This window comes from Zootermopsis nevadensis, unplaced genomic scaffold (assembly GCF_977971745.1).
Source record: "Zootermopsis nevadensis isolate Lab colony 2312 unplaced genomic scaffold, Znev_1.0 Znev_ptg000061l, whole genome shotgun sequence".
In the NCBI taxonomy this organism is placed as follows: domain Eukaryota; kingdom Metazoa; phylum Arthropoda; class Insecta; order Blattodea; family Termopsidae; genus Zootermopsis; species Zootermopsis nevadensis.
The window spans coordinates 883,482-910,455 of NW_028259192.1; the positions used below are offsets into that span (position 1 = coordinate 883,482).

The 26,974-nt window shown below is 39.9% G+C and overlaps 1 protein-coding gene and 1 long non-coding RNA gene across 8 annotated transcripts in view; one reads left to right on the top strand and one right to left on the bottom strand.

Moving 5' to 3' along the window:
• Positions 1 to 26,974, top strand: part of LOC110836787 (uncharacterized) — a 648,071-nt gene that overhangs the window by 329,883 nt on the left and 291,214 nt on the right. For 4 of the 7 annotated variants that reach the window (XM_087340434.1, XM_087340437.1, XM_087340436.1 and 1 more), the window contains one exon: positions 15,692 to 15,755. The exons of the other annotated variants lie outside the window; for them this stretch is intronic. The gene's annotated coding sequence lies outside the window, so the exon portion shown is untranslated. The remainder of the gene's footprint in view (positions 1 to 15,691; positions 15,756 to 26,974) is intronic. 7 annotated transcript variants of the gene reach the window in all.
• LOC147871138 (uncharacterized) lies at positions 5,695 to 11,984 on the bottom strand. Its single transcript, XR_015532613.1, has 2 exons — positions 11,534 to 11,984; positions 5,695 to 6,671 (listed from the first exon to the last, which is right to left on the bottom strand). It is a non-coding gene; the product is annotated as an uncharacterized LOC147871138 (long non-coding RNA).

Genomic DNA, 26,974 nt, shown 5'->3' on the forward strand with positions numbered 1-26,974 from the left:
AAATCTTAGTTGAAACGAAACGTACATTTCTCATTACGCAGATTTTCTGAGTCGACCCATTAGGATTAAGATACTCAGAAATAACGATGCCGTGGACCCATACAATGCGGAGGTCAAGGGACAGACTTTGCATATGCACGGTCACAAATAATGTAAGGATAGTAGATTACGGGCAGCGGGTTGCAGATTATAAGGCGTCATTTAAACCCATTTGAAGTCCGAGCTCGTCGAAATAATTCAGTCCGGACCGCAAAGAAAACATTGTACTTCAACATTAAAAAGATCAAATAGTAGTCGCTGTTTACAGTGAGAGTCTTACGAAACCCATAACTGAAAAGGCGTTTTGCAATCCACTTTCTTTCATGGATGCCTGTATTTCATCCCAATCTTACTGTTTCTTTACAAGATTCGTAAACCCCGCTGCGAGTAAGTGCAGTGGATTCCGGTTTAATTGGGACACATCGGGACTAGAACACTTTGGCCCAATTATGCGAAGTTCCACGTAAAGAGTTAAAAAGATTTGTTCTTTTAAGATTTATCCCAAATAAACGGCTGCCCGGGTTAACCGATGGACCAATTAACTGGAATCTACTGTATCCGAAAAGGCTGGTTAACACTTCGAGGCGTCTTTTTCAGGGGTCATGTGGTATATCACACGCTATTAAAATACCAATGGTGGATATTCGAAGGCTAATTGTGCACTGCGTGTGGAATCTTGAATTAGAATACTCTGAAGAAGTGATATAAAGGCGATATGCTGTTGGAAGCTTTTCAGTTGGTAGCTGATACACTTGAAGTACGTAATCGCTGCCAAGTTTTGAAGAGAAATTTATTCGGTAAGGGACACATAAGGAAACGACATGAATAAGGTACATAATGACACGAAATTGAGCTTTGATGATCATGTAACGAGCAAAATGAAATATTATGTAAAATAAGCGATGTAATGAAATTAATTATAATTTTACATTATCTGTGAAAATAATTCATTTAGTTTTTTTGTGACGTCACTTTGATGTTATCATGCGAGCCACGAATAAATCCAACAAATAAAGGAAATACAGTGGAACCTCGATATACCGCCCCTCGTTATAGCGCGGCTGTGATTATGTCCCCTGGTACGATTACATATGTTTTATATTAGATGAATGTCCATTTCAAATACAACGCGGCTAGCTTATAACGCTGGCACTGAACCTGTCCCCTGAAACCCGCGTTATTTGGAGGTTCCACTGTATTGGAATATTTTCATTGTTTGATTGAGAACACTGATAACGCTGTAGCTCAAGGTCAGACCATGGCATGCTGCAAGTGTGGTTCAGTTATAGTCTGTTTCTACCGAGTGTGGTTGCCGTAATGTGAATATTGTAATAGAATTCTGTCAGGTATAAATGGACTAACATTAACGATTATCTGGTTTAAGCCACCTCTAAATAGTGGTGCATATATATATATATATAACCATTCTTTTCCATTATAGTCCAATAATCACTTCATAGTCGATATCCAATTTTAGCCATGAAGTTATGTATGCATGCTCCACTACTTGTAATGTGTGCGTGTTTAACCTAAATCCTACACATATTTTGAGAGGTTAGGTTTTGGTAGGCGTCGCAGTGAGATTATCGCTTCTGGTATCTTCTCGCATAGCATAAAACATGACTGGGATTGGAGCGATGTTTCGAAATGCTATTCCATGACGTAGATGTTGTACGAAATTCGTGACTTCTAAAATCATATCAGACTGTGCATTAACAATTTGCTCTGTGAATTTATTCTTATTAGAATAGATTATAATCTTTAGTAACAAAATCCATCTGGATTACTTGAAATTTAATGGAATTATGTAGATGATATTCCCGGCTTTTCTAATTTTTGACAATAACCCTGGCTGATTTGTTCTTGTAAGGGACAAACAGTAAGGATTTAAGAACATGTTCCTTTATTTTTATGTGGCTCAGTACAGAAACTAGAAAGTTTTTCAGTATCGGAATGTTGGTAGCAGGAGCTATTGATCTACAGTGTACGCAGAAATTGAGAAATGGCCTGAAGGCATTGAAACTTCTGAAATTCGTATCTTTACCGACGGACTTTCAAAAGAAACTCGTAATATATCAGCAAATCCTTGTTCATTGAGTGGAACAAATAGGAACAGTAAATGTGCACGGACATAACTTTTATTAAACTGGAAACTTTCAATCTTCCACGTGTGGATGTATATATATATATATATATATATATATATATATATATATATATATACCCGAAATAATAATGTAACGTATGGGCCATGGTCACACTTGATCGCACACGGCAAGAGACAAGCTGTTAAAACCGGAAGGAGATGACGCACAGAAATCAGTCGGTCCTTAAGGGAGAAGTCCTTTCTTCCATTTCTCCTTTGATGCGTAAAAAGGACTTTTATTAAGAGGAATATGTGGTCCGTGCGCTCCCGACTGGCTCCTTGCTTGTTTACGATAAGTACTTTACTTGTTCATACTTGTTCAATTTTATCAGTCTAAAATATATTTTAAATATTTAAATGTTAATTGTAATAATATTTTAATATTTAACAATAATATTTTATTGTGATTTTAAATATTTAAATGTTAATTGTAATAATATTTTAATATTTAATAATAATATTTTATTGTGATTTTAAATATTTAAATTTTAATTGTAATAATATTTTAATATTTAATAATAATATTTTATTGTGATTTTAAATATTTAAATTTTAATTGTAATAATATTTTAATATTTAATAATAATATTTTATTGTGATTTTAAATATTTAAATGTTAATTGTAATAATATTTTAATATTTAACAATAATATTTTATTGTGATTTTAAATATTTAAATGTTAATTGTAATAATATTTTAATATTTAATAATAATATTTTATTGTGATTTTAAATATTTAAATGTTAATTGTAATACTATTTTAATATTTAATAATAATATTTTATTGTGATTTTAAATATTTAAATTTTAATTGTAATAATATTTTAATATTTAATAATAATATTTTATTGTGATTTTAAATATTTAAATGTTAATTGTAATAATATTTTAATATTTAACAACAATATTTTATTGTGATTTTAAATATTTAAATGTTAATTGTAATAATATTTTAATATTTAATAATAATATTTTATTGTGATTAGACTGATAAAATTGAACAAGTATATATTCAACACAATATGACTCAACATTATCATCTCATGATAAGTACTTTCTTCAGATACCAGGTGTCCCTTTCGTTTTTAATGTGACATTAGTCTCGTCGTCTGCAATAAGACAAGTGCGACCCACAGAATTGTCCGTCGCGTTATTGTTTCTGTATGAAAGCGAAACTTGGCGTCTCGTTTTGACTTTGTCCACGCTTTAAAGTCACGGAGCTTCCGCCCTTATCACAGCAAATGAAACTGTCGTAGTATTTCATTGACTAAAGGCTCCGTTATACTGAAACGTACGGAAAATATTTAATTCCAGCCCCCAATTTAAGCTTTCAACGCGGCAGCTAATTTTTATATATTTATACACTTTTTGTGTACGTCTCCAAACTCAGATATGGATCATTCGAGAACTGTAATGGATCTTTGGAAAGTTTGTGAAATATCTTTATCAGCTGTAAAATCTGTACCGCTACGCGCCATGTAGGCGCTTAGGGGAAGAGGTGATATATAGCTCCTACACGTTCTCATCCTCGGCAATAGATGGGGGGTGAGTCGTTAGCTTCACGCCTCGGCCATGCTTTACCCCCGGGAAAGGACAGTGAGTGTCCCACTGTGTTAATTTACAGTTTCTACAGGTTCTGGTCATACGTTGGTGGTACTGACGGAATTATTTTATTTTTCAAGAATCTTCGCGGGAACAAGGCTGTTACAGGTTAAAAGATTTTTAATCAAGACGCAACTGGGTCGTAGCTCCATCTTGCTCGTCAGTAGTTCACTTAACGACTTGGTAGAGGGCGCGCACTGTCTCCTTCCTGTTATGTTTGTGGTACCAGCAGTTCATTAATGAAAGTCGTGTAAACATTATGCGTGTGTGATGTGTTCATATAGCAGTGGTTGAATCGTGTAGCACTTTTAAAATAAGGCGTGTTTGTACGCCGTAGCCACAGCATTAGAGTGTATTCTGATGACAGAAATACTCATATACGTTTTATAGATCAACTGTGGCTCATTTTGAGGCCGTGCTTAGCCATCAGTTAATATTGCATGCCTCATTATTAGAGCCCCTGGCATATCCGGACTTAAATATTTACATGCCTCCCCTCCATTGCGGCGATGTGGGATAACTGTTCTGTGCCCGGTGGATCTGTGAATGGATTATGAACCTGCACGATAATTTTCTTTGCCCACGTTTCGCTAAAGACGTCGAAGGAACGGGAGAGCCCCTTTGCGAGTGTTAACGAAGAGCTTCACAGTTGTACCCTGCGCCAAATTCAAGGTGGCGAAACACTTCGGACATCTGGAAAGAGGATAAATGCGTACAAAATTTTAGTCGGAAAACGTGAATCGAATAGACTACTTACGAAAAATGGGCGTTGACGAGAGGATAATATTAAAATAAATGTTAGGGTAAGGAGAGTGTGACGTGGTCTTTACTGTATTCACCGTCCTCAGGACAGGTTAGGTTAGCTTAGATTAGGTTAGGTTAGGTTAGGTTAGATTAGGTTAGGTTAGGTTGGGTTAGGTTAGATTAGATTAGATTAGGTTAGGTTGGGTTGGGTTAGGTTAGGTTAGGTTGGGTTGGGTTAGATTAGGTTAGGTTGGGTTGGGTTAGGTTAGATTAGGTTAGGTTGGGTTAGGTTAGGTTAGATTAGATTATATTAGGTTAGGTTAGGTTGGGTTGGGTTAGGTTAGGTTAGGTTAGGTTAGATTAGGTTAGGTTGGGTTAGGTTAGGTTAGGTTAGATTGGATTATATTAGGTTAGGTTAGGTTGGGTTGGGTTAGGTTAGGTTATGTTAGGTTAGATTACGTTAGGTTGGGTTAGGTTAGGTTAGATTAGGTTAGGTTGGGTTAGGTTAGGTTAGGTTAGATTAGATTATATTAGGTTAGGTTAGGTGTTTGTTTTGAACACGGTAATAAATCTTCTGGTCCCATAAAAGTTTCGGATTTCTTGACCGCCTGTGCGATTGCCAACTTTCCGAGAAGAAACTTGTTCCACGGTGCATCTTACGCCATTATCCTCAACCCGTCGGGGAGAGGGCTACCGGTGGCCTCCGCCACTGCAACCAGCGTCCCGACGCCTCTACTCACTTATTCTCCAATCTCCGGATGTCCGGATGTACAAGGCAGAATCCCCCAAGAAAGGGAAGGAGGAGGCAAATTGGACCGAAATTAGAAACAAACTGCTGTTGAGGGAGGAATCCCTTAGCAGCCGGAAGGGAACGGAAACTTCAGCCTGGAGAGCGGACGTATCAAGGGATAAAAGGGGCTGCCTGAGACTTCGGATGCTCTCTGAATCCCTCACTGGATTCTGCCAATACAATGCAAATCACAAACAGGTCTAAAGCAACTTACTTATTCATTGCGTTTGCAATAAACTTTCTGTCAGTAATTTGTTGACCGGACGAAGACGTTAGTAGCGGAGGCAGCGGGAAAAGCAATGGTGAAAGCAAGACCAAGAAGAAGAAGGAGAAGGAGGGGAGAATGTGGAGAAAAACAATAAACAATAATAATAATGATTATCATCCCATCTATTCACCATTTTATAGGGTATTTTCTTCTGTGCACACGAGACAAACTTTGACCCTGAGGTACAAAGTGCAGTACCTATTTCCGAAATACATTTTGTTTTTAATACGTGTTACATGTATTATATAGTTTTATTGTTAGAGATGACTAAAACATTTTACGACAGCGTCTTTCGAATGATGTATGAAGATCCCAAAATGGCGGTCCTCTGAAGTTCCCTGACGTCGTGTTCGCCCGGAATGTTCCTCAAATATTTTCTGAGTGACTTGGAGACAGTTCCAGTTGCTCGTATAATTATTGGAATTACTTTTGCTTTAACTTTCCACATTCGCTGTATTTCAATGAGAAGGTCCTTCTGTTTCAAGATCTTCTTCGTTTCCTTCTTAATTACATATCTGTCATTTGGTATTGCTATATCGATTAAGAGACAAGTCCCATTTTTGTTTCGGATTATAATATCTGGTTGTTATTTGGTTATTATTATTACCACATCACTTCTGTTTTATTTCGCATGGAGACACGTTTCGGTTTGGGACAGCCATCTTCAGGGCCATTTTCATTATGGTTCTTTTGATAATCGCCGTCTTTGTGATTCGTTTGATGATTCATCTCTCGCGCCAAGCAAGCGATAAAGCCTCGTTATGAAAAATAGTCAGAAATACGCAATCAAGATGGCGCCTGGCTGAGCCGAGATGCGTCTAGTGTTTAGTGAAGACGTCCAATTACACGTGTTCAATGCCGTGAGTTCTGTTAAGTGAGTGACTGCCGGTCCTCGTTCGCTTCGCACACTGACGTTGTGCTGGTAATGATCGCCGTGTGTCTGGACATTAGGATTACGTCATTTGGATGACTCTGACGAAGACGGCTGGATGGTGGTTCTGGTAATAGCAGGTTTTGCTAGGTGCACGCATCGCTGTGCCTAATCCATGCTAGGCAGTACTTCTACATTGAAGCTCCGTTTCTAAAGATCCAAGGTTTACGTAATCATTTACTAAGATTTATTCAGTTTGCTGTTGTACACAAGAACGATATGTTAAATTGCTGGATGGTGAAGATTGATTCTAAGTAATATTTAAGAATTCAGTCCGAACCGCGAAGAAAACACAACACTCTCCCGTTCTATAGGTCAATGCTGATGAATGATGTTGAAGGAAGCGATCGCTGATTGTCACGTAAAGTGTTACAAATATTTGTCACTGCGCTTGAAAAAGTTAAATTTACCACTTTAGACACGACTAAAAAATTATATAAAATATTTTTTTTTCATAATAAGCAACCTGTATGTGAATTCCAGTGAAAAGGATGGTCCATTATAAGATAAACTACCACAGAAATACAATGTTGAACGTCGTACTTTGTGTGAGGAACGTTTGATATACGACGTTTCGGGAGTTGGCTCTTCTGCTGTCTTAAAGTGACTGGTTGTCGTTATAGTGATCAACACGGACGTCTAGTGGCCAGTGAACAAGCATGGTATTTGAAAGGTCCCGCGTTTGGTCACGAACGTTTTCATTAATAACGCAGAAAAATTTCAATGTAATTACAACTATTTAACTGGAGATGGATTTTCTGTGATTCTAAGAACAAACGCCAATTATTTACTTGAAAAGAATTAAATATTTTATCATTATTAACGCCTTCCGAAATCGAGAACTTTCCGGAAACAATTCGATTAGGCACTTTGGGCGAACTTTGAGACTTCTGAATCGTAGTTGGTGGGAGCCACCCTAAGGTGAGGGTGAGGGTGAGATTTAGTTTCTACACTGATTTAACCCCCTCCCCCCACTCGCCCCCAAGGGTTTAACTCTAGTGGTGACGCTGGAGAGCCAACAAGGCGCCCTATTAGAACGGCAACGGTCGCCAATTTGCGAGCACGGCGCTGAAATTAAGGGATGTTTCCGAGGCGCCTGCGATGTTTGACCATGAAATTAAAACTCTTCTCTTCCAAAGCGTCCGAAGAACACTGTACCACCACGTTTATCTTCACTGCATTAAATGTTTAATGATTTGTTGGGAATTTGTGACTGAAGCCAGTGTTTATCGCCCTAATGCACTTTTGCATTAGGGCTGCATTTTTCTGAATTAACATTCTGAACGTTGTAAATAAGTTCTAACTCTGTTTTTCGTACACTATTCTGAACTACTTTCTTACGCATGCCACCGTGAATATGTTTCGTTGTATTAGTTTTAATCAATATGATCCGCACTAATAAAAATAGATATTTTATCTGTACAGGGTGTACAAAAATAATGTGAGCGGTTTAAAATATTTGTTTAATGAAAACTAATCGACACGCCTTCTGGGGCTTGGTTACCATTTTATCGTCATGTCAGCAGTTGAGCTCCTAGTGGACATAATTGCAGTTACATCACTTCTTGCGTATGCTACGAACAGCCCTGCGAAGCCCCCACTTAAAAATCTCTCTGACCGTCCGTCTGTACGCAAATAGTAACTAGAGAACACTGACATTATTTTCACGAAATTTTATACCAAAATCTGTTGACACTTCAATCTCGATTAAAATCGAACAGATACAACCAGCGCCTTACATGAAAACCTAGTAATTTGAATCTACCAATTTTCGTTGTTATTAGTCATTAGCAAGGACAAGACTTTAATTTTGCACCTTTGTGAATATTTCAAGGTGAAGGAGACTAACCCACATGAAGTTGCTATTAAAATTTATAATTTACACTCTTATTGCTTTAAAGAAACGTAATTTTATTATGTTTATAGAGAAGTAGCTACGCGTTACGCCTGTCGGCTGTCTGTTGCATGTATCCTTGACGTGGGGGCTGTGAAACAAAGCATAATCGCGTTGCGTATCGAGCCCGAACAAGGACTATTTCACTTATTTATTGAAGTCGAGCGCTCGGTACAGGTTTCACACACAGGACAGTAACAAGTCTGTGTCTCGTTATCATAGAACGTAGAAGAATTCAGTGTAATTAATGCAAGTAGTTTGTGTCGAAGTTATAGACTAAGAAGGCGCCCCATTAACGAGGTGCTTGTCTGTTTCCCCTTTCCCTAATTTGGTTACGTATAATGGAGTTATGGACACTAATTGTCCTATTTTCGTGAGACCCGGCTTGAACAGCATTCTCGTGGAGGCCACGTGTAACTGTTTAGATTCAAAGTGTAAAGGAATGATGATTTGTATCATAAAAGAATATTATAAAAATACAAATTAAAATTAACAACGTTCCTTTGCGTCAAATATTTAATTCTGTTTAATATAACTGCAAATTTACGTGTTAAGTTTGCGTAAAAGGGTTTTTGTCCAGAAATTAGGCGTGCTGCCTGGTCCTTTGGTCCGCGCGGCGGCGAAGATGGCTGTCCTCTGGAGTGTTGCGCCCTGATGATGGAAGCAGTCAGCACTTGTGAAACGTGTCTCTCATCTTTTAATAGATTACAGGGCGCGAAATCCCCTATGACAGTCATCTACTGGATTTAATATTGTTTCCAGACGTTGTTTCAATATTTTTAAACGAAACCTGATGATGTTTGTGAGTGGATAAGGATGTGGAAGGAGGCGGCCAGGTCTGTTTCAAGACGCTGTCCCAGCACTCGTCTGAGCAGAGACAGGAAATACACGAAATTATCGGTTGTCTTACGGTATCGTCGGGTTCACATTGGACAAGTCTCGAGCTGTTGGTCCATTGAGCCTACTTGGAAGCCCTGATTTTTCGTGTTTTGTCGTTAAATCTGCTATTTGACCACGTGCTCAGTTGGCATTACCTCCGCTTTTCGTCAAATGTTCTAGCAGAATCTTTCTTGAGAAGCTGTTTGTCCCTCAGACGATCAAGATATGGAACGCGAAGGTCCATTATCTGGTGTACCAGAGCCCATCACTGAACGTATCTTTAACCAGATGAATCACATCCAAATCCTGGCACCATATTTCTTTAGTATTCGTTTTAATATTATTCTTGCCATCATCGCCTGGGTCCCTCAAGATGTTTCATTTCTTCACACACTCCGCTGAAACCTTCCCGTGTACTTCTCGTCTGGCTATTGCGTGCTGCATGTCTAACCTCAGTGTCTTTACACTTTAGTCTAATAGCTTAATATAATGACTTTGAGGTACGTAGTTCTTGTCCTTCGGCCTTCGCGCCTGAGGTTCAGACATCGGGGACGGGCGGCGTCGAATGTTAAAAGTTATCCAACGTTTCGTCAAAGTACATTAAAGTGCCACCCTGAAGATAGCAACTGCGATGTTTGCCGAAACGTTGGAAACTTTTAACATTTGACGCGAAGCATCCCCGAAAACAGAAGTGTTTCGTTTAAAAGACTTGGTTCTGGCTGTTGAGAGATCCGGCTGAGTTCGTTTAGCTGTGATCACAAACAACGATTAAGACACTGGAGCGATGGTAACTGACGGCGTCGTGTCTAGATTCAGGACAATAGCTCGCCCCCGCCCGCCCGTCTCTCGCTGTAATTCAATGGGCGTGAAGCGTGTTCAGTGGACAGTGGGCGGTGCAACATCCTGGATCGTGAAATTCCTGCTGTTATCTCTGGAGTCACATTCCGCTTGTATGTTACAGGCTGAGTTTAGTAATTCATGTGTCGAGTACATTTCATACGCATTTTCATGTCGTTTTACAATGAAAGTAACAACACGACGGCTCTACAGACGAAAAGGAAATTTCGACTTCATGAGGATACGATCCTGCGATCCCAATGCGTATGAGAAAGCTACGCTACAACAGAACTTACGCGAATCATGACGTAATGGCATTGATTTGTGTTCCTTCAAGAAGACATTAAGAATACGCGCCTTGTATATTTGGAAACCAAAAGTTGACGCAATCCTTTATTAATAATTCATAATTTTGCAAAGAATGCGTGTGTTCATTCCAGGACCGCACGTCTCCAGTGTCGTTAAATTCATGCTCTGAAAACGACGCGATTTGACATGTAACGTTTTTCAATTTCCTACAGTGCCCGAATTTATAACTTGTGTTGGGCAAGGCCGTGGTCTAGGCAACACGGAGTTTTCCTCCGTGGCATCCCAACAATTACTCCATTCACACACAGAAGAAGGCAATGGCAAACCACTTCTGGATCATCTGCCAAGAACGTATATGAACAGGTCCCAGTCCGAGAAAAGGATGGAAGGATCCTGTTCATATGGACCTGTCGTCAGACAGAACACTAAATAATAATAATAACAGTCCTGGCGCCGTTTAATAATTGTTTATTCATGAAACGGTAGCCTAGTAACAAGAATCAGTAAACACGGATTAAAATATTGCCTTGGGCACTATCAATCCATGTGTAGTTACCCGGCATACAGTCTTCCACGGATAGACGAGAAAATACGAAATCCCGTGAGGTTCTTACGTAATAGATAAATTATTCATGATCGTCAATGTTGATATTTTTTTCAATAAAAATTAGATTCTTCCAATTTGTTTTAGCATGTACTACTATACTAAATTTAATGAAAATTTAATCAACCTGAGCGGCGTTACTACATTCTGACGGACTCTACAAACATATGAACGTGTTTTAGGATATCTGGTCGTACAAACTTCAGCGAATTGATCACAGCGAGATAATGTGTATGTACGTAATATTAATTACTACCTTATGGTTTACGGTTGGTGCACGTCATACCTGAGTTTTACAGCTGAGTGATTCAGTTACGCTCCGTTCGATAAAATGATTACCTTCTTCGCCAGCAACATTTCTGGCTCTCCTTATTATTTTTAAATGTTACACGTATCATAACGGGGATGCATACCTGGTGTAGGGCTCTAGGATCTGTTCATAGGGCTTATAATTCTAGCTCCCCTGGAAGTTAGTTTTATTAAACTTACGTAGACTTCAACTTGCGTCAGTTCGTCCTAGTTTCACAATTAATTCCGAAGAAATTAATCTTTTAAACTCTTCGCTGTACACAATCCCCTCCACGTTTTAGCATCGCCGTTTCATCCCTGAAGACAGCATGTTTATCCGAATCGTTGTTCCGATATAACATCACAGAAGTTGTATTACCTGCTACCTGTGGTGCTAAAAGTTGTCTGCGTAATTACTGTAAGAAAGAAACATCGTATGGTTGGTTCTGTCTGTTCGTTGCCATGGAAACTGTTCTCTGGCAGTGGTTACGCCATTTGCCGTGACTTTCTAATTATAATCGCTAATTACGCATCTGATAGACCGTTGTTAAATAATCTTCGAATGCATCAGTCCAATCCCTGACGGGCTGTGGTCGGTCAAATGAACCATACCACGTGCTAGTAATGCAGGACCCAGACGGAAGCCATTAGAGCGTCATCCGGTGTCGAACACGGGAGCGAACCCTGTCAAGGCAAACCACACGTTGCAGCCGTGGATGCAGAGCGAACACCTCCATAATCTGGCCCCATTACGACGTAATTAGAACATGATCTTGCTACAAGCCACTCACACAGTCGCTGATTTATTTATTTATTTATCAACACCGTATCAACTGATTGTTTTATGGCGAGAAATTAAGAGAAATATTTTGAATAGTGACTTGTAAAGGGCGAAGTGTCCGTGGGCTGCTAATATATTGTTCGACATTTTGTGACGAAACTTTGCGTAATATTACAAATATATATCGATAGCTGGTATTTGATAATGAGATACGAACCGGAGTTTCCCGGATTTTGAGCCAGGAGTCAAGAGATTGTAAATAATTCTCGGTAATTAAGTGTCTGACGTAACGAGGCTCCGCGTTTGGGCGCTGCTTAAGTCTGCACCAAAATGCGTTCAAATGACCAGACTTATATCAGTGATGGGCGTCGTTGTTGCATGTTCGAAGGCTGATTCTGGTTAATTTCTAGGCTCGGAGTCTTCATGCCTTGACTAGAAAATTCCATAGGTCATAGAACTCTCTGAAAATGTGACAGTAGCTCAGCTGTTCATTGCCCTTTCTTCTGCAACTTGAAAGTCCATTATTGCAGCTACTAAGCTACTAACCCAATTCAATCTAGACCGCTCACTTAAGCTCAAATAATGTATTTTTAATATTATCCTTGCATCTATACTTAGTTTTTTCGAAGTAGTTTCTTCCTTTGATGTTTTGTTGCGCGATTCTGATATTTGTCGTCTCCTTCAGTTCTTCCTACGAAGATCGCCAATAGAAGAAAATTAAAATATGCCACGACGATATCTCCCCGCGTCCTCTGATGTATCATTCATAATCACCTTCCGTTTCACCGCTGTGTTACCTTCGAATATTAGCAAACCCGAGTCTTTGCACGAAGCGAGCGGAGTAAACGTGCCCTCTGGGTCTGCCTGTGTATTTTGGCGTGTTCCGAAATTACGTGGCGCGTTTGGTTTTGTGGGTCGGAATGAACATAACTCGGCCGTCGGATTAATAAAAAAAACACTTCACAGAAATCTTAAATAAAGCGTTTTGCATTTTATTAAAAAGAAGTCGTACCTTGGTTAAGTGGTATCATTAATTCTGTTGCAGAAACAGGTTTCTAATTGAATTGAATTATATTGAAAGTTAATTAGGCAATTCACAGATACCAGATTTGGAAAAAGAAATATGTGTTATCCATTAGACTATCCATTTCCAGTCTCGTTTTCTGCAAGAGGGACACAACTCCTTACCATGCGTTCGTGTCTAATTATTCATGGACTAGCAACAACTGCACTGTCCCCAAGGAGCCGCATTTGCTGTGCACTGAACACGCCTTATTCGCCAGGATAGATTACGTTGCGTATTTTTAGAACCTGCTAAATGAGGTTCATGGTCGGTTGCGGGACCCTCATAACCAAACCACGACACACGCTCCGTGTAAGGATTCTTTTATTATCCTGTTTTCATAGGTTCAAGGCTTGCAATGCAAATACCTGGTAATTCGTGTTTGTACAATCTAATACCCAAGACAGGGGTGTCAATTATACATCAGTAAGTAGGATTTGAGGTTCTGACGGTTGTGAGTACGAAACGTCGGTGAACGTCTACCAGACTACACGGCACTGCAACCCAGAAGACAGCTATAATAATCAGTTATCCTACTTCAATAGTTAAGACGTTTCCTCAGTAATCCCTTACCAGAGACTTTTGTGCGTGTGTTATTCATTTCACTAGTTGTAGGAAGTATGTTCTCCTACCGTATTATTGTGACGTAGCCCAAGCCCGCGGATATTTTGCGTCCAGTGTAAGCTGCGTCTCTCGGACGACTCGCCCGGGTGAGGTCACAGAAATGGCTTGGCCTCGGGACGAACGTTGGCCGTGACTATTCTGATCCTTGCGGAGATATTTTGTTGCTGTTGTAGTAATATTTCCTTTTTCGTGCTGAGGTTCAAAGATTGAAAGGCAGCGACGTTTTTCTTTCATATTATTTACGGACAGTGTGACATAATGATCGCTTGATGCATTAAACGATTTTGAGGCGGCTGAATCTGCCGCTTAAGAACACAGGCGTCAGTTTTAGACGCAACTGCGTTTTCGCGACTGTTTCTATGGAATTGCCTCGCTCTTTACGCAGGAATGACTTATAAATGCTGTTACCTAATCGAAAGTCTTTAAGGTTACAAACGTTTACAATCAGGCAATTTAAGTCTTGGCGCTATGAGCATTAATTTTATACAAAGAGGAATAATAGCAACAATCATGAAGTGGATTTGCCACACCCATGCGTCTCGCCATCATGACCCCAGTCTCCTGAAGGATAAACTATTGTCATTGAAAACAGGTCTATCGATAGACTTCAGTGTTTATAGCTGCTAGAGTACAGACTGGAAAGAAAGTTAAGAGATTTTCGGCGCTGTGCGATGCTAATTGTGATCACATGAGCATTTGTGAGCAGCAACTGAAGAATTTATTTATTTGTTTCATAGTACACACGTCTTACCGTACTCGTAAGAACCTACGAATTTGCTAGCGTCGAAAGAGGGAACCCTGCTGAATAAATGTACATCAGACTCCAAACAAATTTTTTAATAAAATGATTAAGAACGTTTCTCTGGAGCGACATATTAATTTTAAAACTCAAACCCCTCGTATGGCTACTCGTAAATAATTAATTAAATAATTCATAGCCTATTTTACTACGCTATTTAAGTAGCTTAGACTATATAGCATCGAATGAGAGGGTGACAGTGAATTGGAAAGGATCTGGAAGGAAGCGTTCGTGTCCTAATTTAAGGTACTATTCTGACATTTACCTGGAGGTACTGAGGAAACGCACGAAAAACATCAGTTACGTTAGCCGGTCTCCGGGCCGAGGTTTTAACCAGGGACCTCCCGAATACGAAGCAGTAGTTCTAAGAACTTTACCACGAAATTCGGTTTGTGCGCCGACAAACACAGACATAGTACTTTTCGAAAAAAATTTCACGAAAATTTTTTTGGCTCAATTTCAGCTAGTTTTGAGTACGGACTGACGAAGCCTGAGATCCGTTTGGCGCTTAGTCCGAATTGTCGACGTGGAAGTTGTCAAAATATCGGGCGCTGCTCACGAACTGCGGGTTGCTGTTTCTGGGGCAAGGATTGTGTTGCCGCCAGACGTCTGCGTTGTGTTCTGAGATTTTGTGCTGGGGACGCACTTCTGGATTTATCGTCGCCACGGCGACGGACGGACGGACTGGCCTCGGGGAACGTGAGATCCCATTTCCTGGCATATCCAGATGCGTTGCGTTATTCTTTTTGCGATGAAAAGTACGCTGGAGTGAACATCAGACAATTAATCGAATTAATAGATACATACGCCTAGCCAAGCCACAAATGAAGTATATTGCACTCGTTAGCGAATCATAGTCTGTCTTGTGCGTCTATCAGATCATATTCAATAAGTTTTTGTATTTGAAATTCGGTATTCTTGAACGGTAACCCTGCACACATAAGACCCCTTTGGTGATTTTCGAAGAATGTGATTTGATCTTACCATAATGTTTTTTTTTTTCGAAGTGTTTTCCATCATATTTTTTCAGATTCTAGTCAATAACGTGGTACAAGTATTGACTTATCTGACATAATTACTCTTTCTTTGCAGGTAAAAGTTCATCCGTTGCCTGTGACAGGAGACCGGTGGGAAGACATTTTGCCCGCTGTCCTGCGTGAGTATAATTAAAATTTCCCGCATCTACAGCGATCTGTGTTCGTTTCACGTTATACAAGCGTATCTTTTAGTAAGATTTTAAATGCGATACAGCGTAATTTTGAAGATAATTTAACCTTTCAGTTATCATGTGTACAATGAATATTGATAAGTATTATAGACGCTGAAGGAGGAATTAAGATTTTCTGAGTATGTGATTTCGGACTTTTGTTCCCATATACGCGGTGCGCGAAGCATTAGTGCTTACTTATACCTTACAGGGAATCGCAACCAAGGCGAATGATTGTGTGGCGAGAAAAGGAACTATTCGTCTAACAGAACGCGTGTTACGTTAGCCAAGGACATTAACGCCCTCACTGGCCTTCGTCAGAATAGACTGCGATCTGAAATGCGTGTTGTTTCCAGTATTAATGTTGGGTGGCGCCATTTTCAGATTTAAGCGTTTCGCGAAAAGTAATCACAAGGACGTACAATGGATTACGCCAGTCTCAGGGTCATAATTGTCTGCTCGGATTTTTAACTCGTCTGCTTTCCCTCTTATAGAGGAAACCATCCTATTATAAATTGCCGCGAATCACGGAGAGACCTTTTCTTCGTCGTATTTATGAAATCAGTTTGTCGGAATCGAAGTGTTTTGTCCGCCCCGCCCTGAGAGAGGAGACCGACGTGCGACATTGCAGGATTCACCACGATCCATCTTCGTTAACTTCTCGGCCCACCTTGTGCTCGCCACGTGAATTCCCGTCCCCCAGCGCACAAAAACTTTACTGTCTCATTCATTCTGCTGCTTTGTGCCCCAAAATTTTCTGCACTGAATGGAAAAAACTTTGTTCCTTTGCAACAGTTCTGTAAAATTCACGAAGGCAGATCGGCGGCCTACGTTTCGCTCCGGTCTTAAACAAAAACGTACCGTTTCTTCCGTTCCTTTTATTTATTCAACTTCTATGTTTACTCGCTGTCTCCTGTTGTGTGATGTCCGTCGTCCACTCTTGGTCACTCGCCCTGACGTAAAGACCTTTTTGAGAAACTTCGACAGCAAAGAACTGAAGTTCAGATGTTATAAAATAAGAAAGTAGCATGAACGTGGATAAAACTACAAAGTCTGAGGCTTCATAAGTTGTACTGTACCAGGCCACTATCATTGTCATTTGGGGGGCAGAACTGTTTTAAGCCAACGCTCTGTCAATGAACATCTAAATCATCACGTGGACAAAAACTCACTGAAAATATTTGTCTACCTACCTCTCAGTTCTTAGCCTCGCCAATAATAAAGTGATAATATAAATGATTAGTTTCATTTTAATATTATCCTTTAAACTGTATCTACATTTCACAAATGGTCTCCTTCCTTAATGTTATCCTGTTGACATTTTTCAGTGGTTGTATGAGCTCTGTCTCCATTGATTTCTTCGTTCTAATAACATCTGGTGAATTGCAATTACGGAGATGCTCAGTGCACATCCCCCTTATTCCCCTCTCATGGTTCCGTAAATTCTCCTCAACACCCCACATCTGCGAAGACATTTGAGTGCAGGGCGTCAAGGAGGAGACAGAAGATTACAAGCGTCGGATACGCTCCTTTGCAGACGTCGGCCGGCACAGGGACCGCTTAATTCACTGTCTGTCCCACTTATGACGGAACTCACACACCCCCCCCCCCCTCCTCTACGTATTTGCATTCCCCTGTCACCAGTGGCGGATCAGCCTTCGACGAATAGATCGACCCACGAGGAACTTCAGTTAGTATTCCCTGTCTCCGTGCCGATGTTTAAAACCTGGACCTCCAGAATTCTAACAATTTTACCGCCACGTTCGGTATTTCATTCGAAATTCTAGTAAAATGTACTGCAGTGTTAAGGTACATTCCTACGTAAAATTAATAGCAGTCTCCGGATAGGATTCTACAAACAATTTCAGACAAAACAGTTAAAAACATGCATAATCTAGTCTCCTCTCTCCTTTATTTTAAAGCCCTTCCATCAAACTGACGTCCTGATGATGGAGGCACCAGTTACCTTTGAAACGTCGGTAGACTTGTACCACAGTAACATGGCGCTACAACCCGAAAGACAGCCATAGTTATTCTCGCTGCTAGTGAGAATCTCAGACACTTCGAAGTAGACAGCAGATTTCATACGCTATTATACTGAAATATGCAGAGTACAGAAATGTTAAAGTTTTATGAAACAAGGACGGATACCGGGGAACGATAATAATTTTAAATCTGATCGTTTCGTTTAATGGACTGTGTACCGAACATGTGCCCTTAGCTTAATATCAAATGGAAATTTACAACATGGCGACCGGAGAGCCAGTTTTCCCCCCAAAAATGTAGAATTCGTACGCGTATTACAAATGTTGTAACCGACTGTAGCATTTCCATTGCTCCAACAACCTGGCGTCTGGTCTTACTTCTTCGGTTCTGCAATATTTTATAAGCCCCGGAGGAACACGGGTATTTCTGTCCGCGCCACTCCTCTGCGAGTTTCCCACAGCCTAGATCTCGACGTCTCTGAATTATAGATTCATCTGCTTCGCCGGTTTTGTCCTGGGGTAACCGGAGATGGCTTTCACTCTGCGACCCCGTCACATTCTGTGCGCGCCCGCGATCATCACCGACCGCAGTTAATATCTGATTGACGCGATCGATTGTTTAATTACCGCATGGCATGGTGATGAAAACCCGACAGATCATTATTTTGGGGATCAAGAACTGATTTATCTCTCGTCCCATTATAAGATGCAGTTTCATTCCAAATTACTTTCTGTTAATTCCTTCCACAATAGTAAACCGCAATGAGTAGACGAAGGTAACGCTGAAAAATGCGTGTTAATTTTCTATTTCCTAATAGTTCGGTCTGATACTACGAATCACGGCTGCTTGATATTATTCAACTCATAAACATTTTACAGTACAAACTGTTAACCAGATATTATCAAATCAGTGACGATTAAACCGACGAAAACATAGGGAGACGAGAAATGCATACAAAATTTCAGTACGAATATCTGACTGCCTGGATAATATTAAAATGATTCTCAAAGGAATTGGTGTGTCTTGCATTACGTTTCTGAGGATAAAGTCCGGTTGTGGACAACCCGTTATTTAATTGCAATATTATTTAGGATTGTCATTGCCCAAGTCCCATGCTAACTTTTCCCGAAACTTCAAATCCTATTTGATAAGGTTTAGATAAATACCAAGTTTTGTCGCTTTTAATACCACTGAGATGAACATGTAGTGTTATTTTCACACCAGCCACACTGCGCTACTTAAACACCCCGAATTGGTTTATGTACACAAGATCTTGTTAATTGCTTGGAGCAGCTTCTAGGCGCATGTTGTTACTGATGTAATCATCATCGTCATCATTAATGACCCCAACGTGTAGCCTGTATAAACTCTCAGGAACACAAGAGGCTCGCAGTGTAGAGGTCGGGAATACGATGTTAACATTAACAGCTTTAGGGCAAACTGCGTGTGTGAGAAAAATTTCCCTGACTTAATGTACGAGAGACGTAATTGCAGTTTCAAAAAATAACTCCTGTTTAACGCGAACATCCTTGCCCGATGACGTGTTCGCAGGGCGCCGATCCCGAAGCGTCCCTACGCTCCGCGTCTCCCGTGAGCCTGTCCCAGTAATGAGTCTTCTGAAATAGATCCCGTGATAAACTCCTGGGCCACGCAAGTGTTCTTTTGTGTCATCCGCCCTGGATCTTAATCAAGGTCGTCTGCCTCATCTCTTGTAATGAAGACGTACACTTCAATTTCGTTATTCAGTCAAAATAATCTGTTCATTTCAAGTAAAACGTGGTTTTTATCTTATCAGAAGAAATTCTAGAACATGCCTTTGTCTTTAAAGTGCTTTTATCTCGGTGTGTGTGGCGGGGCTGTATAGCAAACAGTTCTGTCGCGTTCCGTACAATTTGACCTCTGATTTTTAATAAAGAAAGCCATAGTAACCTAACCTAACCAGAAAATTCTTAACCGAGTCACTTCTTCGAGTAGAACCAAAATATTTCTTCTTTTAAGATTTCCCGTTATGGCAGTTTTGGAATGCATAGCCAAATCTTATTAAAACTCCACAGACAGCGAACGGACAGAGTAATTTTAATAGGCACTGCACTAAGCGACGAACGTTCATTAATAGACCTTAGAAGTCTTCTTGTTGATAACCGATTTCTGGTTATAATTTCCGTAAGTACAGTTTTGACTAAGTTGATCAGATCTGACATTGGGGTTTTGAACCGTCTTTAACTCTGGATTATTGAATAAATCAGTAAAGCGTGCCTTATAGCCATCAGCAATGGGGAAAACTCGATTTATTTTAAGAATATGGACCCTCGTTATATGACAGGGCCCTTTGAATTTCATTTGTCATCGTAACACAAGAATTGTTTGCCTCAGAATCGAAAACACATTCATTCTTACGAAGAAATATTCAGATGTGTATATTCCGTTAAAATATTGATTGATATTACGTTATGTCCAGTTTTCAGAGCGATATACTTTATTTAACGTAATATGGGTTATTGTTACATGTAATAATAATAATAATTTTGTTTTTGTTTCGCGTGTTTTGTGTAAATTAATATTCAGTGTATTAATATATAATTCCAGGTTAGGCCGTTGAGGTAAAGTTTAAAAACAATTTAAATTGTTGAATTCGAATCGTTATTATTAATAAAATATCACAAAACATTATACGTAGTTAATTTGGATGTCATTAATAACAATTTTTTTTAAATTCTGGTTTATTTTTAATGCTGTTTAGAGCAAATATTAAATAATAATGAACAATGTACAGTGTCTTTCGTGCCACAGGACAAATAAATACATACATCTGAGCGCATGTCATTAATCGTGTGACCTCAAGTTCATTGTGTTCTCAGTAGTCCATATTGAGAGGAAATTAGATTTGAAATTTTGCACTACGTCGTGAAGCGGAAATCCTGGCTTTCGATTCTTCGGTCCACAGCCTGTTCGTTTGAAATGTTGTCCTGGTCTTCAGGGGGGACCTACGAATTGCTGGCTTTTTCCGTCTTGTCCCCAGGCAGTCATTTTTATCGCTCGAAGCCAGTGCAATTATAGGTTGTTTCATCGGTTGTTGCAACTTTGCTGACAGTTGCGCAGCGATCCGCTCGTACGGAAAAAAAACTCCGCTGGTGGACGTTTGTGCGTTAGTTATGACGTAGAATTCAAGCAGGCGATGCACTACGTTCAGGATATTATTATTATTATTATTTAGTGTTCTGTCTGACGACAGGTCCATATGAACAGGATCCTTCCATCCTTTTCTCGGACTGGGACCTGTTCATATACGTTCTTGGCAGATGATCCAGAAGTGGTTTGCCATTGCCTTCTTCTGTGTGTGAATGGAGTAATTGTTGGGATGCCACGGAGGAAAACTCCGTGTTGCCTAGACCACGGCCTTGCCCAACACAAGTTATAAATTCGGGCACCGCCGGGAATCTAACCCGGGACCCCAGGATTACAAGGCCAGCGTTCTAACCGCTAGACCACCGTGGCTATACGTTCAGGATATAGAAAATTATATCTGACTCAGTCCATGCGGCAGGGACCTTCTTGAGGATCTGACAGTGTCCTCAGCTGCTCAAGAAATTTCTCCAACTCTAATGAAACCCGGAGGTATCTTATCGTGTCCGTAAGATTCCGTCACGGGTCTGTATCCTGGTACAGACGAATCAGATCCACGGCCTCTGACACTGTTTTCCCAAGATTCATTGTAATAATATACTTGCATCTATACCTAGGTCTCCCGTGTGGTCTCTTTCTTCCAGATTTTTCGACAATACTTTTGTACTAATTCGTCATATCTTCATTCGCTCTACATGCTCTGCCCTTCTCAAACACCTTGATTTGTCAGGGAAAAACCCTTATTTGTGAGTATTAGAGAATCATTCTAACACTGTAAATTGTGTGCGTTGCATTACGAAGATTTTAAAGGGTTTTTTATTATTTTTGCAGGGTAGAAATAGGAAAAAGTTAATAAAAATATATGGAAATACAGAAAAAGAAAGAGAATGAAATGATAAGTAAACAGTGAGAGAGAATAATTAAGGAGAGAGACGAGAATTACGGAGAAAGTGTGAATAATTAATAGCGGAGAAATTGCATTAATTAGTTGAGGAACAGTTGTTAAGTCTGGATAAAAGTGGATAAACCAAGACAGAAAAGGTAACCAGAGAGAGAGAGAGAGAGAGAGAGAGAGAGAGAGAGAGAGAGAGAGAGAGAGAGAGAGAGAGAGAGAGTGTAGCCAAATGCCAGAATGATTCAAATTTGGTTGGTGACGTAGAAATAAGTACTCAACATTATGGGACACGAATTAATTTAAGGTTAGAGATGGAAATATAATTTAGCCATGACTGGAACCAGCGCATGCTAGAATGCAACACATAAGTAGTTATATAGTGTGTTTATAGCGCTATATTAATGCAGTAAAGTTGTTTGTGCGTGATAATCTCTCGGAAGAAGAAACTATTTTTTAACTATTTAGGTCACAGTATTTCAGCCTCTGAGAATAACGATTTAGAAGTGAAACAGCGTAAATTTAGTCACATGTGTGAGACGATAAGAACTGAATTGTATAAAAAGGCGAGGGACACGAGAAATGAAACACTTTAAAACTCTAATTATTCGAAGATTAACATACAGCTCTGAAATATGGGCTCTTAGGAAAACATGGACAGACAGTAGAAACTGCAGAAATAAGTTATCTTGGAAGTGAGGCTGGCTAAGATTATGCGATCAGATCATAAACACAACAGTTAGAATTTATATTTAATTAATTAATCTTGTCCGTCTAATCACAATTTAAAATTTAAAATTAAGATACTTAAAATACAGTTAAATTAAATTAAATATATATTTTCACAATATGACGCAACTCTATCATCTTATAGTTAGAATTTAATTAAATTACATTTATTTGAGGTATACTAGCTACTAAAGAACGATGCACTTAATTGAATCTAACATGTAAAAAAAAAAAATCGAAATGCAGTCACGAACAGTTGATGGGGAGTGTAACTACACAAGAGCGGGCGATGCTTCGTTTTAAAAAAGCAGCCAAATTTAATACGGACGTATTGAAGGTGCTAACCTTGATGATGATGATGATGATTACTGAGGCAGATAATGACGAGCGTGCGAGGTGATCGTGGAATGGCCTACGTGCATTAGCAGGAACACGCGTTCGGCTGGTTAATTTGTGGCTTTGTTCTGGTGCGATTGAAACATTGAATTCACGAGTAATGAAAATTAATTACTGAGGGGCAGGCCCGAATATAATTTGGAAATAAACCTTTAATTAGCCCCTAACATCGATGTAGACTCTTGTTTATTTTTAAACCATAATTTTTGTGCAAAACAAATATTCATCTACGGAGCATGTGCACCCACACTGCATTTTCAATGAACTGGTCATTAATCAGCAACCCCTGAATATCGCGCATGCGCAGTTTCGTTTGTGTCGGCAAGAAATGATTGGAATTACAGCGTACAGAAATGTTTGATACGCGGTAAAAAAACACGAGCTCTGTGCTCATGCGTGTAGGAATTGAAGCAGATCACACACACGACGTTGTTCTTGGGTTTTCGATGACGTTTCGGCAAGAATTATATTTGCCATGTTCACGATGATTGTGTAATGGTTTGGCGTGTCTCGAAACCTTAAACAAGGCATGTCGTACATCGCTTTTTTGGGTTTGCTGGTGCTGATTGATGGAGAAAAAGATCTGGCTTCTGCCCCAGCATCCATCAACACCCATCCATTATATATTCAACCTGAAGATGATAACTGCAGTGTTTGTCGAAACACTGGATAATTTTCAACATTTATCTTGTCTCATCTCCGAAAATCAAAGTCGCACATTGTATTCTTTGGCTGTGTAACGACGCTTTTCAACTGCTTATATTATGCACCTTTAGATAGTATAATAATTATGAAATAGAATGGGAGGAAGTGGTCGTGGCCTGTGAAAGGTGGTATCTCCGCATTTTTCGTACAAGCACCGAGGAAATGGGCGGAAGTGTCCAGCCTGGATATTCTGTCTTCGGAAGAAATTCGCATTCGGAACCTCGAGATCATGAAGCAGGAATATCGGCCATAAAACTGGTACATGTGATAAGTAAATTTGTAATGAAGGGTTTTATTCAGAAAGAGAAGTATAGATTTGAATGGATTACCAGATTTTCATACACACTGTAACGACGGAAAACCTGTACGTTTGGCTGTTAATTTGGCCTGAATGCGCTGTGGGGACTTCAGCCTCGCTCACGATCCATCTCTCTCTCCCTTTCTGTCCCACTGCGGTTCAGAAGAGACGCAGTCATTTGTCGAGAGTTGTCAGTTCACTTTTCAAAAGTAACGCCGTCAGTTTGTGCCTACTAGTCGCCAAACAACTTCGCACTAGAGGCGTCTGCCCGGTAGCCCACAGCCCAGTCAGCGATGAGTCTCGCACATTTTGATGCTCAGTTCTCTGCGCCTCATTTGTCAAAACAATCATGTTCATCGTCTTTCTAATTCGTGTTACATTTCGCATTATCGTGTCATTAAATCGCCACTTTGAACGATATATCTGTCTGTTGTTCAAATATCTAGTGCGTGTGTTGGACGAAGGCTGGGTCGTTTGGCCGTACAGTCTGATAGAAGTTTGGCGATGTTTCAGATGTGTTTGCTGCCTCCATCTTCAGGAGTCAACAGACCTTCATCCAGACTCCACGGCCAACCCAGAAGATTTCTGTCTTCGTAATCGTAATCTCAGATGTGTTTTAATTTTGACAAATAAAATTAATTAAGCTAATTAAGGAGACTTGTATGAGCAGGGCACGTAGCATGCATGGAAAGGCATTACTTATATCTCAGGAAATTAGAGGAAGAGACAGCGAATAAGATCTATCTGTAGGAAAGAGGCTCTTAAATTTTGGGATGTGTTATTAACAACACTCATTTCACGTTCCTAGCTTCGGTCCACGTTAAAGTTCTAAGGAGTTGCTTATTGCGTTAGATGCTTTGTCCGGTGGCCTGTCCCCCCCTGTCGCCGTGGAATTGCACGAAGTGACCATTCCCGTTTCTAGCATTTGGCTTGGCCACTAAACGTGAGGTGCTCATTTTCGTCTATTTGTGATTTCAGAAAGACGAGGGAATTTATTTTCTTGTACATTCATTCTGAGTTACGTAAAATAGCCTTGGCCACGTGCGTCAAAATGGCCACTCTTCAAAGTTGCATTTTTTTTTCCCCTTGTATCTGGAAATTTATATTCAGGCAGCAGTTCGTGAGACATAAACGTCGTGGTTCTTATGTTATACTTTACAGCAATGCTGTCCTGTAATGGCAGACATATTATCGAGGGTGCTAATGGCTTTAATGTGTAGTGAGATCAATTTCCAGTTTTAAAAATTGAGTTAAAATGTCTTATCGAGTTTCTTTCTTCCTTATAAACATCTACTTAATTCCAACCACACTAACATGTAGCATGCACAACTAGGCCGGCCCGTCTCACAAGGTAGCAGCATTACTCCATCGACGGGGCGTAGCCTTCAAGAGGAAATTTTATCTTCCAAATTGGGAAAGAATCGAGTTCAATTTGTGCTTCGTATTGTCTCTTTCTAACGCAAGACCACGCCATTCATGTTAATCTCTGTTCTCAAGGCTGTCTGAGACACGTACAAAATCTAAAGTCGTTATATCGGTTAAATTAATAAGTTATGTAGTCGCTTACAACCGGTTAAAGTGTCTTGTGCAGTTTTTCCTTCAAGTGATCGGTATGAAAATACAGCAATGTACGATGTGGAAAATCCGACTAAGAGCCTTCTGATGGTTCGTTCGTTTGTGCAAGCATTCTAATGTAGTATCTTGGCGTTCAGAAACGAAGGTGTGGAATAAGGAATATGATGAACACAAAGAGAAACGACTGAATAATATCACCCACGAAATGAAGACTTTTCAACTAAACACGCGTAATTGGTTGTTGTGCGGGACTGCATAACAAGTATTTCGAAAGCATTCAACTGTGTTCGATGGACCTGCCCGCTGGTCACCATCCTAAAAGGGATTAATTTCTTCCCACAATTCCATCCTATTTATTTAATATCTATTTTAATAGTATCCTCCAATTTCCGCCTGGGTCGTCCAAGTGGTCTTTTCCCTTCAAGTTTTCCCAACAGAAATTCTGAGCTGATGAGGTTTTACGCTGTCATGGCTAGTGGGAAAAGGTGCATATTTCGTGGGGAGCTGTTAGAAACATCGCAGTCAAACATGCCGACAGACGGTTTTCTTACTGAAACGTGTGTAGGGGGAGTTCTGAATACGTAACATTGCTATCCACTACGTTCTGACGTGCAGATACCTATAATTTTTAGCCGAATGCGTTGACGTGAAGAATTTCAGTCTACTATAGCGTAAGATGTTCGCTACGGTGGTCTAGCGGTTAGAACGCTGGCCTTGTAATCCTGGGGTCTCGGGTTCGAATTTATAACTTGTGTTGGGCAAGGCCGTGGTCTAGGCAACACGGAGTTTTCCTCCGTGGCATCCCAACAATTACTCCATTCACACACAGAAGAAGGCAATGGCAAACCACTTCTGGATCATCTGCCAAGAACGTATATGAACAGGTCCCAGTCCGAGAAAAGGATGGAAGGATCCTGTTCATATGGACCTGTCGTCAGACAGAACACTAAATAATAATAATAATAGCGTAAGATATTGGAAGAAACGCTGCTTCGATACGTAAGAGTTTGAGTCTTAAGGTGTTGTGTGTCACCAAGGCATTTCAAATTCGTTGGAAGGGAGGACACTGGGCGGAGCTTCCATTCCTTTGGTCATTGTACTAACGAACAGGAAGAAAAAAAGAATCATTTAAAAAATTGCAGTGGAAAATTCTGACCAACAGGTTCTCATGGACGATGGTAGAAGCCAATTAATATAAAGAACTAACATTTATTCTCCTTGTATTTATTTTTAACCGAAATAATATATTTAATAATCCAGTCCGTACCGAGAAGAAAACACCACGCGTAACCATTAACAAATATCAACTGTTTAACGCTGTTTAAGGAAATGATCGCTGTGGACAATGAAAATTATAGTCACGCTAAAAACGTTAATACAAAAAGTAACTTTATCGGTTCTTAAACCTGGTGGTGCGCATAGTTACCACTCGGCTTTAAAGGATTAAATGTACTCGTAATTGGA